Source organism: Hyperolius riggenbachi, chromosome 12 (genome assembly GCF_040937935.1).
Source record: "Hyperolius riggenbachi isolate aHypRig1 chromosome 12, aHypRig1.pri, whole genome shotgun sequence".
NCBI classification, from domain to species: Eukaryota; Metazoa; Chordata; class Amphibia; order Anura; family Hyperoliidae; genus Hyperolius; species Hyperolius riggenbachi.
In genome coordinates, this window is record NC_090657.1 from 204,162,872 (window position 1) to 204,182,225 (window position 19,354).

At 47.7% G+C, this 19,354-nt stretch overlaps 1 protein-coding gene across 2 annotated transcripts in view; it reads right to left on the reverse strand.

Annotated features, from left to right (window-relative positions):
* Positions 1–19,119, reverse strand: part of LOC137542270 (serine/threonine-protein kinase SBK1-like) — a 35,737-nt gene extending 16,618 nt beyond the window's left edge. Inside the window, exon 1 of one of the 2 annotated variants that reach the window (XM_068264062.1) lies at positions 18,845–19,119. The gene's annotated coding sequence lies outside the window, so the exon portion shown is untranslated. Of the gene's footprint in view, positions 1–18,833 lie in introns of both variants that reach the window. The other variant, XM_068264061.1, reaches the window with a different exon arrangement.
* Between the last annotated feature and the right edge of the window lie 235 nt (positions 19,120–19,354).

The following is a 19,354-nucleotide window of genomic DNA, read 5'->3' on the forward strand; positions in this document are numbered from 1 at the left end:
CCTGAAACAATAAGACGTATATAATATAACGTATATATATATATATATATATATATATATATATATATATATATATATATATATAAAATGGTGCAGACTACGCGTTTGCGTTTAGGGGCGATTTGCGACGATTAGCGCAAATCGCCCAAGTAAGAACAGGCCCATAGGGTTTCATTGCACTAGCGCTTTCAAAAGCGCTAGCGTTTGAGCATTTTGCCGACATCGCCAGCAAAACGCTCAAGTGTGAATGGGCCCTAAACATGCCTAGAATCGCTCTGAAATCTGCTTCAAAAACCTCTAGCGTATTGCGGATCTGCTAGAGGTTTTTGGTGTGCACTAGGCCTTACTGAATGTTACTTGCTCAGTCCAACTGCCAAAATAGTGTGCAAACCAGTAGGAAGGCTGGTCAGCAATTTTGTACAGATACTGTTCAGGAACTGCTTTTGTAAAGAATAAAAGTAATGCTGAAAATCCCCCATGAGGGAATGGACTAGTCCAAGAACTGTCAGATCTTCCAGCTCTTTACTACTTACAGTAAGTGACAGCAACATAGGAAAAAAGCAATTTACAGTGCGTTTTACTTTGAGAGAAATCACCATTTTATTTGTATGTATTTTAACTTTTACACTTCTTCACGATATTGGCCCTTTAAAGTAAATGAATACTTACCTAAGAATAAAGAGCCTCTGCATCCCGTAGAGGCTTCCATGCAGTCCTCTGGACCACCATTGCCGTTTACGGACCCCCAAAAAAGAACTTTCTGGCAGGGACGTAACTAGACTTAATAGGACCTCTGGCAAAAATCACAGCGTGGGTCCCCCTTGGTCCTCGAATCCCATGCAGGTCACGTGATCAGGTGCTGGCAAATGGCAGCAGAGAGTGTTCTGCTGAGCAGCAGCGTCTGGAAGCAGGAAAAAATGACACACGCTCCTGCACATGGTTTTTGTGAGTGAACAGGGAGGGTTTCTTGCTATTTGGAAGCACTTGCGGTTGGGGAGAAGGACAAGGTGGTGTCCCAAAAGCCTCGGGGGCCCCCCTGCGATGGCAGGAGTCGCAGGGGTTATTGCTACGCCCATGCTTGCTGGATTTAGGATGGTGACTGCGCTCCTCTTCAGGATCATGTGCAACTATCCCACACTTGTGGCTGCCTAAGCATGATGTGGTGTAAATGTAATGCCGCCAGCTCCCATGCACAAGACGTGATAGCATTTCCCCGCCAGCACAAATCCCAGCTATCTAAAGACCGCTAAGCTCCATACCTCGGTCATTAGACCATCTCATTGGCTCCTGACCCTCTGAATACTGTGAGACAGAAGTGAGAAATGAAAAAAAAAAGAGGCCCTGATCCTTAAAGAGGAACTCCAGTGAAAATCATGTAATAAAAAAGTGCTTAATTTTTACAATAATTATGTATAAATCAGTGTTTGCCTGTTGTAAAATCTTTCCTCTCCCTGATTTACATTCTGACATTTATCAAATGGTGACATTTTTACTGCTGGCAGGTGATGTCAGTGGAAGAAGATGCTGCTTCCTTTTTTTTTTTTTGCCAGTTGGAAACAGCTGTAAATAGCTATTTCCCACAATGCAATGAGTAGGACTGCTCAAATCCGGATCCAGGAGACACCCGGATAGTTGCTATCTGGATATCTCCCAGTAAACCTGTGCGGAGTGGGCAGAGGGTCAAGCTTACCTGTCTGACGTCTTCTTCGTCCGTCCCTGGCGCCTCCCACGATGCGTTCCACGTGGCTGTCACGTGATTACAAACACTTCCTCCTTCCGGGTTGAAGGAGGAAGTGTTTGTAGTCACGTGATGCGCGTGGACCGCATCGTGGGAGGCGCCAGGGACGGACGAAGAAGACGTCAGATAGGTAAGCTTGACCCCCCGCCCAGGTTTACTGGGAGATATCCGGATAGCAACTATCCGGGTGTCTCCCAGATCCGGATTTGAGCAGCCCTAGCAATGAGGTTCACAGACAGGAAACTGGCAGGACCATGGTCCTGACATCACACTGTGGGAGGGGTTTCACCACAATATTAGCCATACAGACCTCCCCTCTGATGATCCATTTGAGAAAAGGAATAGATTTCTCATGGGAAAGGGGGTATCAGCTACTGATTGGGATGAAGTTCAATTCTTGGTCACGGTTTCTCTTTAAGGGGCCAGAGCCAGTTAGTCCGCAATGAGTTAGAGAGAGGAAGAAAAATGACCTAACTCCTAGCAGAAAACGTAGAGGACAAAAAGTAAACTGAATAAGGGCCCTTTACCACTGAGAGCGAATTGCAAAGTGCAATTGGAAATCGCTAGCGATTGTTATTGTGATTATGCAATGTGAATAAATAATTGCAATCGCATAACAAAATTAATGAAAAATCGCTATCGCTTGCATTTGTGATTGCTAGTGGAGGGCCGGTGACTTTTCTTCCCCTCCCCCGTCAGTGGGTGTAATGCTGTGGCAGAGCAATATACCGGTACATCATCTCCTGTAAAAACTGGCCACACATTTCCTAGAACAATATTTCAGGTACGGTATTATAATAAGTGTAGCTGAATGGCAATTAGGATGACATCACTATACTTCCGCACACTCAGCCTTCCGCACGCGCCATAGCTGATGCTGCAGACGGTTTTTGCTAGACAACAGAACGGGCAGATTTCGCCAAGATAAACAATGCTGGGCAGCGCTTGACAGAACCACGTGAGGCTCTGCTACTGAGCTGGGGATGCAGGCCAGCCATCTGCTCCATTAACAAATGGCCCTCCCGCTCGGCGTAATCCCTGGGAGGTAATTAAGGAAAGACCCCTGTCCCGCCCCTCCCTGCACTGACGATGATAATTATGCAGCTACACTATAATTGGATTTATCAGAGGCCTTCACAGTCCAATCAAGCATACATGGGGAGAAACGTGCGAGACAGGGCTACCAGCTTGTGCACAGCCGTGCAATGGCATCTCTGTGCCAAGCAAGAATTCTTATGCTTAAAGTGTGCATAGTCACAATGGTCCTTTGAGAAGATAAATTGGTTGAACATCACTGATATGGTGGCCACCCATACCTCTCAACATTTGACAATTAGAAAAAGGGACACATAAGGAAGGACGGGGAGAGGTCTAACGAGTCATGGATGTGACTAAATGGGTGCAATTTAAAGAATGTGGCTAATAAATAAAATATGAAAAAAAGAGAGAACGCCAAGAGCCCAATATAGTGTAATATGTACTGGTAGACTTGATGTAGATAATAGGATAACAGAGGCGCCAACAGGATAAAGAACACTAAAAGAACTTAAAAACCCATCTTGGTAATAGAGGAGGTAGTGGTGGACTTACCCCCTCCAAGCAGAACATACGACTGTGGATTTTCAGTCAAAACAATTTTATTGGATACTCCAAATAAAGTGCAACGCGTTTCGTGGGATACAAACCCGCTTCATCAGGCAATAACAGATAGGAGTAAACAGCATCTGCCAGTATCATCAACACTGAGCGCCTCTGTCTTGTTGGCGCCTCTGTTATCCTATTATCTAATAAATAAAATATACAGAAGATATACTGTAATAATTACAGACTATTCGGTCACCAGAGATACCCCCAGTATTAGGTGTCATGATATATGTTAGCACACAGAGAGAATCTGATTATTGGTGATCTGCAGTATCACCAAGAATGCAGATATATACCCGATTATTGGTGATCTGCAGAATCACTGATAATACAGATATATTGCTAACCTCTGGGCACGACAGCAAAAGTAACACAATAAAGACAGTAAAATAACAGAAGTGTGGAAACATCCACCTCACGGTAATTCCTCAGAGGTGTGGTTACCTCTGAATGGGAACCCCGTGAGTGAGATCCTCTAACCAGGCTGAGTGATCCTCTAACCTGCTTGGGGCAGGCGTCTCGGAGAGGCAAGCCTCAGAGATAACCCTCCAGTGGGAGACGTTCCACTGAAGGGAGAAAGGTCAGACAGGCAAGGGTTCGGCTACAGAGATGGCGGCAACAGTACAGGAGCAGAAGACAGAAGAGTAATTGGTAAACGGGCAGAGGTCGGCAACAAGGATCAGATAGGCAAAGGTACAAGATCAGCAAGAGATAGAGTAGTCAGGGATAGCCAGAGTCAAAACACAGATCAATATACAATAATATTCCTAAGCTAAGGTGTGAAATCCTTAGTATCAACACCAGGGCACTGCACTAAGGTCTGAGCGCTAACACAACAGTGTATTCACGACAGCAGACAACTTGCTACTGACAGGCAAGTTGTATTTGTAGCTATAGAGCTACTCAGCGCCGCCCCAGAGCCCCAACCAATCAGGACACCTCCTGAGGTCAGCTGACTAGTGAGTCAGCTGAGCCTCCTACGTAGGAGGTAAAAGTCCTACCTCCTAGCGCGCGTGCGTGCGACCCTTTGCCTCTGAGAAGTGGAGAGGCCAGGCCCCGGGTCCGCGTCCGCTTGCGGAGAGAATTCCGCCTGCCGCCATGCGAGACCCGCTGCCATGTCGCCAGTCGCGGCAGCAGTGTCCCTCGCAGAGTGTGCCGGCTGCTCCGCACGAGTGACGGAGTCAGCCGGCCGGGAAGCGGAGACCGCCGCCATGCTGCCCAGCGCGGCGGTCCCGCTAGTTCTCACATTAGGTAGCTAGAGTTGCCCCTGCAGTATTAAGTAGGTAGAGGTGCCCCTGCAGTATTAGGTAGGTAGAGTTGCCCCCCCCCCTCAGTATTAGGTAGGTGGAGGTGCCCAAGTATTAAGGAGGTAGATGTGGCCCCAAGTATTAGTTAGGTAGAGGTGCCCCCCCAGTATTAGTTAGGTAGAGGTGTCCCCCCAGTATTAGTTAGGTAGAGGTGCCCCCACGTATTAGGTAGGTAGAGGGGGTATGACAAAGGTAGGGGTACCCCAGTATTATGTAGCCAGATGTGCCCCCAGTATTAGGTAGCCAGAGATGCCCCCCAGTATTAGGTAGCTAGAGATGCCCCCCAGTATTAAGTAGCCAGAGGTGCCCCCACTATTAGGTAGCCAGAGGTGCCCCCCAGTATTAGGTAGCCAGAGGTGCCCCCCAGTATTAGGTAGCCAGAGGTGCCCCCCAGTATTACGTAGCTAGAGATGCCCCCCAGTCAGGGCCGGCGCTACCATAGAGGCAAAGGAGGCAATTGCCCCAGGGCCCCAGGGCCTGTAGGGGTCCCCAGTGGCTACAAGAGGAAAAAAAATCAAAAAAGACCTTATAATTTTTGAGAAAATCAACGTTAAAGTTTCAAAGGAAAAAAAAATACACATTTAAAAACCCGCCGACTTTAACGGTTAATAAAAAAATCCACCTTAAATGCTAGAAACCCTAAATTTGCAGGATATGTTAAGGAGATCATTGGGAATAAGAGGAAAAAAACTATTTTTCAACAAGACCTTACAGTTTTTGAGAAAATTGATTGTAAAGTTTAGAAGGAAAAAAGTATACTTTTAAATGCGGTAAATGTCACTTTTAGTAGCAAACCTAACTGTAGTGTAATTTTACATGCATCAAAAGAAAGAGCAATAAATTTCCTGACGGGGTTTCCAGGGGGTCCATACGCAGCCGCAGCGCTTTGGCCAGGGATCGCTATACAGCCGCAATATGGCTGTATGAAGATCCCGGGCATTTTTTCCTATTTTCCCAATTTTTTTTTTTTTATGTTTAGAGTGCGGGAATTTTTTTTTTTTTAATTATGTGGGGTCCCCACTCCTGAAACTTTTTAACCCCTTGTCCCCATGCAGGCTGGGATAGCCAGAATGTGGAGCTACGACCGATTGGGGCTTCACACCCTGACTATACCAGCTGCAAAAAAGGTCCCTTAATGCCGATTTTTGTTCAGGGGTATCTGTTGAGGGGCCCCCCAGGTTTATTTTGCCCTGGGGCCCCATTGTTGCTTAAACCGGCCCTGCCCCCAGTATTAGCTAGCCAGAGGTGTCTCCCAGTATTAGGTAGTCAGAGGTTCCCCCCCAGTATTAGCTAGCCAGAGGTGTCTCCCAGTATTAGGTAGTCAGAGGTTCCCCCCCCCAGTATTAGCTAGCCAGAGGTGTCTCCCAGTATTAGACAGTCAGAGGTTCCCCCCCAGTATTAGCTAGCCAGAGGTGTCTCCCAGTATTAGGCAGGCAGAGGTTCCCCCCCAGTATTAGCTAGCCAGAGGTGTCTCCCAGTATTAGGTAGTCAGAGTTCCCCCCAGTATTAGCTAGCCAGAGGTGTCTCCCAGTATTAGGTAGTCAGAGGTCCCCCCCCCCAGTATTAGCTAGCCAGAGGTGTCTCCCAGTATTAGACAGTCAGAGGTTCCCCCCCAGTATTAGCTAGCCAGAGGTGTCTCCCAGTATTAGGCAGTCAGAGGTTCTTCCCCAGTATTAGCTAGCCAGAGGTGTCTCCCAGTATTAGTGTAACGATCGGTGTAACACAGAGAGGGTCTGATTACCGGTGATCTGCAGTATCACCGAGAATGCAGAATATACCCGATTATTGATGATCTGCAGTATCACCGATAATCAGATATATCTACTAACCTCTGGACACCTGAGATGAGAGTGTTTGGTGCAACAGTAATACTTTGAGGAAAGCACCCGGAGAATGAGAGCTAGACAGTAGGCTCTACTGTAAAGGGTTAGCTTCCTTCCACAAGACTGCTGCTCCCCAAGGGGCGGAGCCAGGCTGAGACAGTGGGAAGGACAAAACGTGAGTGACACCAGTGGTGGAGTGTCACTGACAGATCTGTGAACTATCTCCTAACAGGGGAGATAGTTCTCGAGGTCGGACAAGCCAGGTCGTAAACACACGGACAGATAAAGTACAGAGACAGTAGGCAGATACAGAATCCAGAGACTAGCCAGGTATCGGGAACAGAGAATCAGAAATACAAGGTACAAAATCAGAGATCAGGAGAATGGTCAGGAATGCAGAAAGTCATAACAGATAATCAACAATGTCTAAGCTTGAGTGTGAGCTCCAAGATTCTCACACTCCAGGACTAACTAGATAATACAATAATACAGATGGTATAGAATTCCTAGACTAAGGTGTGAGATCCGTAGCCGTCAACACCTTGGAAACTAGTCTAGATAACAATACAATGCGGATTACAAATGCAGGTGTAAAAGGGGCCTAAACATTTTTTTAAAAATACAATGATCCAGTTGGATTAAAGATATTTAAACTGGCACATGCGCCATTCATTTCTTCCACCCCTCCTTGCAGCCAGGATAAGCTTGCCCCCCATACCACCCGAGTAAAGTGGTCCCAGCAATGGTATGGTCCAGATCATGGGGTTGGATGGCTTGACTGTAATCGCTGCTGCAGCCCTACCTTCATTACCTATGACCCAATAGGCTTTCAGTCACTAGGAAGGAGTGGCTGCAGGCGCCATATTATAGAGATATGCACCATGTCACTGCGCTGACCATCTGACACCAGTGGTCTGTCAGACTAACAAAGTCAATCAGCGGAAAAGGAATTGTGGGAGTGCAGGCATTTCAAATGAATAAACTAAGTGACAAATGTATCCTCATACGCAAACCTTTATGCATTGTAAAAAGGAAAATCAATGTCGTACGATTCCTTGCATCTGATAAAAAAATATCATATTGCTCTGTCCTTATGTGTCTTTGCAAAGTTCTGTGATTGCAGTCCCCAATCTTCACATGCTGCAAATTTGTTGAGACACATCTGCACAGGACAGGAATTTGCTCAGCGGGCTCTGATGGTCTTGATCCTCAGAGACCAGCTTTGAAATAAACAGATGTCCCCGAAAGTGAAACAGTGTGACAAGCTGCTAATCACATTGGTCACTGTTGGACCTTAATAATTCAAGCTAATAGCCTAATGGAGAACCATAGGGTGAAAGAAGATGATGGCTGATTGGGCAATGGCTGTAGTTGGACATCTAGGAAGCAGGGCCAGTTCTAGATTTTTTGCTTCCTGAGGCAAACTTATGAGGATGCACCCCCCACCCCCATCCCGCCCCCTTTTCAATTTGGAATGATCACACAGCACCTGACAATTTACTCTACTTCATGTAATGTTCTCAGCCAGCAAGTGAGCAATTTGAGACATGACATGCTGCAGCTCAACACAGTAACACTGGCTGGCTGGCTGCAAGTCTGTGACAAACAAACTGCTCACCTCCTGCCAGTCAGCCTCGATACCTCCTCAGTCATGACAGAAGAGCCACCTCCTCCCTTCTGCTGTGCAAGTCAAATGACACACTGCTGCTCTCCTGCCTTCCTGCTCCTCATTCACTGTCAGACTCCTCACACAGCTCAACAAGCTGCTTTTCCACAACGATGACCTCTTCACCTTGCTCACTCTTTTCTTGCTTCTCCTCCTACTCTGACTGCATGCTGTAATCCTCATGCTTCTCCTCCCACTCTGACTGTATGCTGTAAGTGTAAACACAGTACAAATATGCTGCCCCTGTAATCTCTGTGCCTGATGCAAGCATTTCACCTTGCTTCATGAGAGAAATGGCCCTGCTAGGAAGGGACTACCTGGTAGAATATATGTGTATGACCTCCTCTGCTATGCTTCGGTGCAGTATAACAGAGCACAGAAAGCCAAATTTATACCTTATCTGCTCTTGGCCATCTTTTTTGTGGCTCTCATTCCGTGTGCATTTACCTCCTTCATGTTTAACATCCACATAGCAGCCCCTCTCTTTTATGTAGCGCTCCCTTGGACAGCAATTCCCCTATTCCATGTTTCACCCTTTCTGCTGCCTCCATTTTCCATACACAGGTCAGCCACCTCTCTTATGTATCCAGCCACCACCCGTCAAGTAGCACCCGCTCAAGGCCCGGGCCTATGTGGCCATTTCACATTTTGGCGCCTGGAGAAGTCCCAAATCCAGGCCCGAATAATGGTCAGTATTATTTGCATCGCATTAACCATCATCATCATCCATCTCTCCCTCATGTATCTCTGTCAGCCCCCACCCCATGTACCACTACTCCCTCCAAGAGTACCACTACTCCCTCCAAGAGTACCACTACTCCCTCCAAGAGTACCACTACTCCCTCCAAGACACACAGATACAGAATCATACAGATCCATACCTGGGACTAGTGTGGTTCTGGGTCTCCATAACATGACTAAGATCTCTCTAGCACTATTTCTCCAAGCCTCACCGCAAATAGAATCATATAGATCCATTTCTGGTGGTTCTCGGTCTGCATAACATGACTAAAATCCCTCTATCACTATTCCTTGAAGCCTCACCACATATATGATCATAAAGATCCATTTCTAGTGGGTCTGGTTCTCCATGACATGATTGAGAACCCTCTGTCACTATTCCTGCAAGCCTCACCACATATAGAATCATACAGATCCATTCCTGGTGATTCTAGGTCTCCATGACATGACTGAGAACCCTCTGTCTCTATTCCTCCAAGCCTCACCACATCTAGAAGCATACAGATCCATTCCTGGTGATTCTGGGTCTCCATGACATGACTGAGAACCCTCTGTCACTATTCCTCCAAGCCTTACCACCTATAGAATCATACAGATCCATTCCTGGTGGTTCTGGGTCTCCATGATATGATTGAGAACCCTCTGTCACTATTCCTCCAAGCCTAACCACATGTAGGGGGTTGATTCACAAAGGTTACTTATTTTTCACCTTAACTGTAAGGAGTGCTAATGCAGGAGATAAACAAATAACTAGAGATAATTCATGATATAAATAGATAAGGAGAGCTAAACCATGAGTTAAGTCAGTTAAGGAGAGCTTAATCATAAGTTAAGTAATTCAAGGAGAGATAATAAATTGTAAGTTAATAAGTAAAGTGAGATAATTTAACAGAAATGCTTTGTGAATCAGGCACATCGAATCATATAGATCTTCTGGGTCTCCATAACATCACTGGGAACCCTCTGTCACTATTCTTCTAAGCCTCACCACATGCAGAATCATACACAGGGCCAGATTTGTAATCTTTACCACCCAAGGCCACTGTCAGCAGCCCCCCGCCTACAGTATACATAGCTAGATGCCCTCCCCCCCTCTAGTATGGGTAGCCTTCCCCCTTCCTCCAGTATAGCCCAAGGACCCTTCCCTCCAGTATAGGTAGCCAGGTGACCCTTTCTCCCCCCCTCTCCTCCAGTTTAGATAGCCTGATGACTCCCCCTTCCCTCCAGTATAGGTATACTGATGACCTCTCCCGCATTGTATAAGAAACCAAGTGACCCTTCCCTTCCACAACTATAAGCGAAAATCAGGTGGCCAACACTTCAATTACAGCACTACTCAGAACGAGGAGAGACTTTGGTAATCCGAACAACTATTCCAAAACCAATTTAACCGCCCTCTCTACATGTGCTTGTAAAAAAGTATTTTATTAGTGGCATACAAAAATTCCAGCAAATACAATGTATCAACCTTACCCTTTAAAACCATAAAAACACTGGTCACAAACAGAGCGCTAATGAAGTTCTTCCCACTGTCACTGCGAGGTATACAACCAACTACAGATTGCCCAGCTCACGCCTATGCAAATCGAATTGGTCCACCAATCGCAATCTGACATATATGTGGGCCCACCACCGCCACACACCGCGAGGCCTCCACTCACACACACTGCTCAATGTATGGCCATACACTACTGCTATGGTGATGAAGTTCCTTGGATGGTAGCCTCAAACGATTATAGAATACTTATTATGTTAAAACTTTATGCATGACATTCTGTATCGTTGCCTCTGATGTGTGCGACTAATCCAGAGTCCATAAAGAACTTGCATCAGATATCGAGTCACAACCACAAAGCTTGTCAAACCACCTCATCCACCCATGCACAAAGTTTGTGTATCAATAATCAATCTCCCGGCTGGTACTTTCATTACAGCAGCATGTTATTGCCTCACCGCATGTCTCATGTAGTAGGACGGTCCTCCTGTTACCCACAGCGTCTTCACTTACAGCCGCTTCAGCGAGGGAATTACTCAGGGCGTATTATACATTTCTCGCCCGACGCCATACGTCACCTCACTGCCTGTGTCCGCCGCTATGTTTTTTCCGGATGAATCTGCGGGTGCAGCTTGGCGTCCCACCTTCCGGGAGCGCTCACTCTGTTCGGACCACGCCCTCCTGCTGATGCGTTTCGCCCCGCCCACGGGGCTTTCTCAAACTCCACCCTCCCCTTCAGGGGTACATGGGGGGAGGCACCCCGGGCGGCTTTATATTGTCACCAGGATTGCCTAAACTCCACTTCTGATATGACCCTTCCCTTCCACCTTGTATAGCCTGCTGCCCATCCTTCCTTGATCCTGTGGTGCCCTAGGCCATGGCCTATGCGACCTTTGCTTAAATCCAGCCCTGATCATAAAGATCCATTCTTGGTGGTTCTGGGTCTCCATAGCATGACTGAGAACCCTCTGTCACTATTCCTCCAAGCCTCATCACATATAGATTCATACAGATCCATTCCTGTTGGTTCTAGGTCTCCATAGCATGACTGAGAACCACCTGTCACTATTCCTCCAAGCCTCACCACATATAGAATCATACAGATCTATTCCTGGTGGTTCTGGGTGTCCATAGCATGACTGAGAACCATCTGTCACTATTCCTCCAAGCCTTACCACATATAAAATCATACAGATCTATTCCTGGTGGTTCTGGGTGTCCATAGCATGACTGAGAACCATCTGTCACTATTCCTCCAAGCCTTACCACATATAGAATCATACAGATCTATTCCTGGTGGTTCTGGGTGTCCATAACATCACTGGGTACCCTTTGTCACTATTCCTCCAAGCCTTACCACATATAGGCCTCAGTTCACTAAGCAGTTTAGTCTAGTTTACAGATGTTTTTTTGTCTACTGATGGTTTGGTGTAATGTTTTAGACCTGTTTTTAGACCTGGTCTAACATTCAGTAATTGCACAATTCACAAAGGCAAACAAGGAGTAACCACGCCCACTTTTTCTGACAGAGATTAGACCAGCTGATTTCTGTAGGTAAAGTAATTCTGTGAGGTATTTTAGATGTGAGGATGGAACCTTTTGAATTAATTATGCAGGAGTTCAATTGTATATAGAGGAGAACTCATCAAAGGAGAAGGATGTCAGTCATAGCTACTCGTTTGTGAATTGTATCTTTTGATCTTTTCCCCTGCTTTACCCACCTAATTACCAAATGGTTTAGACCAGGTCTAAAAACAGGTCTAAAACATTTGGTAATAGTGAATTCCCCTGTGATGCAAATGACCAAACCATCAGTAGACTCAAAACCATCAGTAGACTAGTCTAAACTGCTTAGTAAATTGAGGCCATAGAATCATATAGACCCTTTCCTGATGGTTCTAGGTCTCCATAGGATGACTGAGAACCCTCTGTCACTATTCCTCCAAGCCTCACCACATATAGAATCATACAGATCTATCCCTGGTGGTTCTGGGTGTCCATAACAACACTGGGAGCCCTCTGTCACTATTCCTCCAAGCCTTACCACCTATAGAGTCATACAAGTCTATTCCTGGTGGTTCTGGGTCTGCATAGCATGACTGAGAACCCTCTGTCACTATTCCTCAAAGCCTTACCACATATAGAAACATACAGATCGATTCCTGGTGGTTCTGGGTCTCCATAGCATCACAGGGAACCCTCTGTCACTATTCCTCCAAGCCTTAACACATATAGAATCATACAGACCCATTCCTGGTGGTTCTAGGTCTCCATAACTTCCCTGGGAACCCTTTATTACAATTTCCCCAAGCCTCACCAGATAAAAAGGTTTGTCACTTTATGAAGTTCTCCTAAAAGGAAGGTAGTTATGCAAACCAATGACTCTGGGTCTACACGACTCACAGCCACAATTTATAAAGTGATGCTTTATGGGTGTTGTATTTTGTACAGGAGAAAGTGACCACATGTAATTACCTTCTAGTCCAGGCTATACTGTGGACTAAGCATTGGTCAAATGCAGTTGCCTGCACTCTTACAACATACAGGAACACAGGATTTCCAGCACTGGCATCTTGGACAGAGTTCCCTCGAGGACGCCCTCAGCTTGGGTTTTATATGCAATCATGGTACCTATCCCAGCCCCCAAACAGCTCGACTGGTTATCAGCATGCAGCTAGCTTGGTCTGACCATCAGTCTGCAATATGGCCCAGCAGCCATGATTCCTATCCTCTAATTGTTGTGTTACTGCTATAAGGTGTGTTGTGTATGCAAATTATGGAAAAAAATGTATATAGTGAAGCTTCAATGAGGGGCCTGCTCAGCTGTTATTTATATACACTGCATCCTGCGGTGGGGATAAAGCCGGAAGGATTTGTGCTAGGGGATTATAATGAGGCCCAGGTCACTGCAGAGCATAAATCACAACGGCACACGCCATGATGGTTGTGCTGATGCCAGGCCTAATGCAGAAAGCTTATCGACTGAGCCACAAACCTCTCACAACCAAGGCGCCAATATCATGAATGCATATCTTCTACCACCAATAAGGCAGAGGTGTAATTATCCTATCCTATGCATAGTTGTCTGATCACACCCTCCCCCCTTGTTACCCCGTCAAAGCTCCTACCACCAATCAGGGGGAGGTGTAATTATCTGATCGCCCCCAGTAGTTACCCCCTCACAGATCCTACCACCAATCAGGGGGAAGCATAGTTGTCTGATCACACCCTCCCCCCTTGTTACCCCACCACAGCTCCTACCACCAATCAGGGGGAGGTGTAATTATCTGATAGCCCGCCTGTTACCCCGCCATACATCCTACCACTAATCGGGTGTTATTATCCGATATTAACCCCCGTCACAGCTCCTACCACCAATCAGGGGGAGGTGTAATTATCTGATCGCCCCCAGTAGTTACCCCCTCACAGATCCTACCACCATTTAGGGGGAAGCATAGTTGTCTGATCACACCCTCCCACCCTTGTTTCCCCACCACAGCTCCTACCACCAATCAGGGGGAGGTGTAATTATCTTATAGCCCGCCTGTTACCCCGCCATACATCCTACCACTAATTGGGTGTTATTATCCGATATCAACCCCCGTCACAGCTCCTACCACCAATCAGGGGAGGCTTAATTATCTGTTTACCCTCCGCCACAGCTCCTAACACATATCAGGGGGAGGCATAATCATCCGATTGCCCCCAGTCACAGCTCCTACCACCAATCAAGGAGAGGCGTAATTATCGGATCGCCCCCAGTTACCCCACCATAGCTCATACCACCAATCGGGAAGGCATAATTATCCGATCAACCCGTTGCCCCACCATAGTTCCTACCACCAATCAGGGGAGGCGTAATAATCTGATCACTCTCCATTACCCCACCACAGCTCCTACCACCAATCAGGGGAAGGCGTAGTTATCTGATCCCCCCCCCCTCCTCATGTTACCCTGCCAGAGTTCCTTCCATCAATCGGGGGGTGGGGTGTTATAGTTATTCGATCATCCCCCCCTCCCCCATTACCCCAGCACAGCTCCTACCACCAATCAGGGGGAGGCTTAATTATCCGATCACCCCCCCCCCCCCCCCATTACCCCCCACGGCTCCTACCACCTGATTCCACTCCAGTCTCTACAGAACCAATTTCGACTCAAATCATTCCATAAGACAAAAGGCTTCATATGCAGCTAAATAAGGCCAGAATTGGATGCCGAGGAAATTCTGCAGTTTGTAAATCAGATCCTTGGCCCATACTAATTTATTGTGAGATTCTGGCTTATCCCAGTGCAATAAATATAGAGCATTATTAGTACTGCAAAATCTATTAATCTATTAATACAGAACTAAACATCTACAGGCACATCATTCTGGCGAGATTTCCAGGAGAATGAGTCAATGCGCTGTATATAGTACAGTGTGAGTTTGAGAGAGAGAGACGATAGAGAGGGATAGTGATTGATTGAGAGAGAGATAAATGGGGAGAGGGGGGAGAGAGAGATGAACTGAGAGAAATACATGGGGGAGGGGGGGGAAGAGATAGAGATATGGGTGAGAGAGATACATGGGGAGCAGTGGTAAGTTGAAGGAGGTGGTTTGAGAGATATAAAAAGGATGGGGGGGGATCTAGAGAGATGGATAAGGTAGAAGAAGGTTTTGGTGGAAGGGGGAGAGAAATCGACTAAGAGAGATACATAGAGGGGAAAATATAGAGTGATGGACAGAGAAATAAATGGGGGAGAGGTAGCGCGAGAGGGAGAGTTAGAGAGATGGACGAGAGAGATACATGTGTGTGTGGGGGGACGGCGAGACAGAGAGAGAAACAGGCACATGGATAAGAAAGATATAGGGAGACGGACTGAGAGAGATATATGGGGGAGAGTTGGTGTGTGTGGGGAGATGGACTAGAGAGATCCATGAGGTGGTGGGGAGAGATAGGCGAGAGAGATGCATGGGGGAGAGGTGGCAGGGGGAGGTAGGCGAGAGAAATGCATGGAATAGAGGTGGCAGGGGGAGATAGACTAGAGAGATGCATGGGGAGAGGTGGCGGGGGGGGGGGGGGGTGATAGACTAGAGAGATGCATAGGGGAAAGGTGGTAGGGGGAGATAGACTAGAGAGATGAATGGGGGAGAGGTGGCAGGGGGGGGGGGGAGATAGACTAGAGTGATGAATGGGGGAATGGTGGCAGGGGGAGATAGACTAGAGAAATGCATAGGGGAGAGGTGGCAGGGGGAGATAGACTAGAGAGATGAATGGGGGAAAGGTGGTGGGGAGATATAGACTAGAGAGATGCATGGGGGAGAGGTGGCAGGGAAGGTAGGCGAGAGAGATGCATGGGAGAGAGGTGGCAGGGGAGATAGACTAGAGATGCATGGGGGAAAGGTGGCAGGGGGAGATAGACTAGAGAGATGCATAGGGGAGAGGTGGCAGGGGGTGATAGACTACAGAGATGAACGGGGGAAAGGTGGTGGGGAGATATACACTAGAGAGATGCATGGAGGAGAGGTGGCTGGGGGGGAGATAGACTAGAGAGATGAATGGGGGAGAGGTGGCTGGGGGGGGAGGGGGAAGATAGACTAGAGAGATGAATGGGGGAATGGTGGCAGGGGGAGATAGACTAGAGATGCATGGGGGAAAGGTGGCAGGGGGAGATAGACTAGAGAGATGCATGGTGGAGAGGTGGCAGGGGAGGTAGGCGAGAGATGAATGGGGGAGAGGTGGTGGGGGAGATAGACTAGAGAGATGAATGGGGGAAAGGTGGCGGGGGGAGGAGGGGGAAGATAGACTAGAGAGATGAATGGGGGAATGGTGGCAGGGGGAGGTAGACTAGAGAATGCATGGGGTAGAGGTGGCAGGGGGAGATAGACTAGAGAGCTGCATGGGGGACAGGTGGTAAAGAGAAATAGGCGAGAGAGATACATGGGGGAGAGGTGGCAGGGGAAGATAGACTAGAGAGATGCATGAGGAAGAGGTGGCGGGGGGTGGGGGGAGAGACATGGACGAGAGGGATACTTGGTAAGAGGTGGTGGCGGGGGGAGATAGACTAGAGCCTAGGTTCTCAACATGCGGTACGCGTACCCCAGGGGGTACTTCTGATGATCCCAGGGGGTACTTGGGCTTGATATACTTAACCAAGAACAACAAATTTAGAGTTTTAGAAAACGTTAAATCCTATTTTAACAACACTAAAATGGTATGTTAGCTATTTAAAAGCAATAGTAAATGTTTGGAAATTGTTTAGAACCAATTATCATGTACTACAATTAAACATGTATTTGTCAAGGGGTACTTGCGATAATGTTTACTATGCTAGGGGGTACTTGGTGAGTTCAGGGTTTTAAAAGGGGTACATACCATTAACATGTTGAGAAACACTGGACTAGAGAGATGCATGGGGGAGAGGTGGCAGAGGGGGGGGGGGGGGTGGAAAGAGACATGGATGAGAGGGATAGATGGTAAGAGGTGGGGGGGAGGGAGACAGACTAGATAGATGCATGGGGGAGAGGTGGCGGGGAGGGGGAGAGACATGGATGAGAGGGATACATGGTAAGAGGTGGTGGGGAGGGAGACAGACTAGAGAGATGCATGGGCGAGAGGTGGCGGGGGGGGGGGGGAGACATGGAAGAGAGGGATACATGGTAAGAGGTGGTGGTGGGGGGAGATAGAGTAGAGAGATGCATGGGGGAGAGGTGGCGGGGGGGGGGGGGGGGAGAGACATAGAAGAGGGGGATACATAGTAAGAGGTGGTGGGGAGGGAGACAGACTAGAGAGATGCATGGGCGAGAGGTGGCGGGGGGAGGGAAGACATGGAAGAGAGGGATACATAGTAAGAGGTGGTGGCGGGGGGAGAGAGACTAGAGAGATGCATGGGCGACAGGTGGCGGGGGGGGGGGGAAGACATGGAAGAGAGGGATACATAGTAAGAGGTGGTGGCGGGGGGAGACAGACTAGAGAGATGCATGGGCGAGAGGTGGCAGGGGGGGGGGGGGAGACATGGAAGAGAGGGATACATGGTAAGAGGTGGTGGGGAGGGAGACAGTCTAGAGAGATGCATGAGCGAGAGGTGGCCGGGGGGGGGGAGACAGGGAAGAGAGGGATACATGGTAAGAGGTGGTGGCGGGGGGAGATAGACTAGAGAGATGCATGGGGGAGAGGTGGCGGGGGGGGAGAGACATAGAAGAGGGGGATACATAGTAAGAGGTGGGGTGGGGGGAGGGGGAGATAGACTAAAGCGATGCACGAGGGAGAGGTGGCGGGGGGGGGGGGGGGGAGAGACATAGAAGAGAGGGATACATAGTAAGAGGTGGGGAGAGGGGAGATAGACTAGAGCGATGAATGGGGGAGAGGTGGTGGGGAGGAGGGGGGGGGGAAGAGGCATAGAAGAGAGGGATACACGGTAAGAGGTGGGGGAAGGGGGGAGATCTAGAGCGATGCATGGGGGATAGTTGGAGAGAGAGAAAGTGAGAGAGAGGGAGGGATGAATGGATAGATTGAGGGAGATACTTCAGGGATGGAGAAAGATAGGCAGAGATGAATGAATGAAGAGAGAGGGATGGATGGAGAGAGCGAGAGACAGAGAGAGAATTGATGATAGAGAGAGGAATAGATGGAAAGAAAGACACACAGGGAGAGAGAGAGAGGTGAGAAAGAAAGAGAGAGACATAATGGGGGCAGATGGATAGAGATGGAGATAGTTCAAGAGTGGTGAGGGAACAAATACATGTAAATGTGGGATGCCAGTAGACAGATAGACAAAATATATAGACAATTTAGAGAGACTGAAGGATGGATAAATAGAGAGACTGAGCAAATCGGTTGTAGTTTTTTTGTGTATTTAACACAATGATGGAGACATTAGAGTGTAAGCTCTTGCACTAACAGATAGATAGACACAGATTCATAAACACACACATATGTGCTTCATGTACCAGGATGTGTAACACACATACAGATTATACAGACAGAGGCAGGCATGCGTGTATGTATGGAGGATTGTACATGTGTGTGCACCGTGTAGTGGAGAGTTGGTGATACAGACAGAGGCAGGCATGTGTGTATGTATGGAGGATTGTACATGTGTGTGCACCGTGTAGTGGAGAGTTGGTGATACAGACAGAGGCAGGCATGTGTGTATGTATGGAGGATTGTACATGTGTGTGCACCGTGTAGTGGGGAGTTGGTGATACAGACACACACAGACATTTATCGGTGAAGGCAGTGTGAATAATGTGGGCAGTGCTTTAGCTACACACAGGCTGATACATGCATTCCATACATGCATTGATACACAGATATATACCCTGATGGATGCAATGCATTTACAGATTACGCAACATGATATTCTGGCCATAGGCACTGGTCTCTATGCTGTGTATCCTTATAGGAATTATTAGATATATAGAATGCGGATGGCTCACCTGTCCTTTACCTTTTGCAGCCGAGGTCCATAGATGCCATGGGGGGATGCAGGGATGCTGGGGGCTCAGGAATGCTGTAGATGTGTCATTGTTGTGGAGCTGCAGTGTCCTCAGCAGCAGCAGCAGCAGATGTAATGGAGGAGAGGCAGTGCCTCTGTACTCTAGTGACAATAGACCCTCCCAGCAGTGTTCTGAGCTGTCAGACCCCCCTCTCCACCATACAGGGGGCTGTGCAAAGCTTCTAGGCTCTAGCATAATGCAGCTTCCATGGACCAACCTGCAGTACCATCCCCCTTGTCTAATCCTGCCACAGCCAGCGTATATCCTCACCATGGCATGCAAATGCTACTGTATGCTGCTGGACTCCGCTGTCTACACACAGCACAGATCTGTCATCTTTATGCTGCGCATTCATTCTCAATGTACATACTGATGTCTGTGCAGTGGTGATGTCACTCCTGTACTATATCACTCATGTTTATACCTACAATATACATTTACTGTATATCTTCACAATGGGG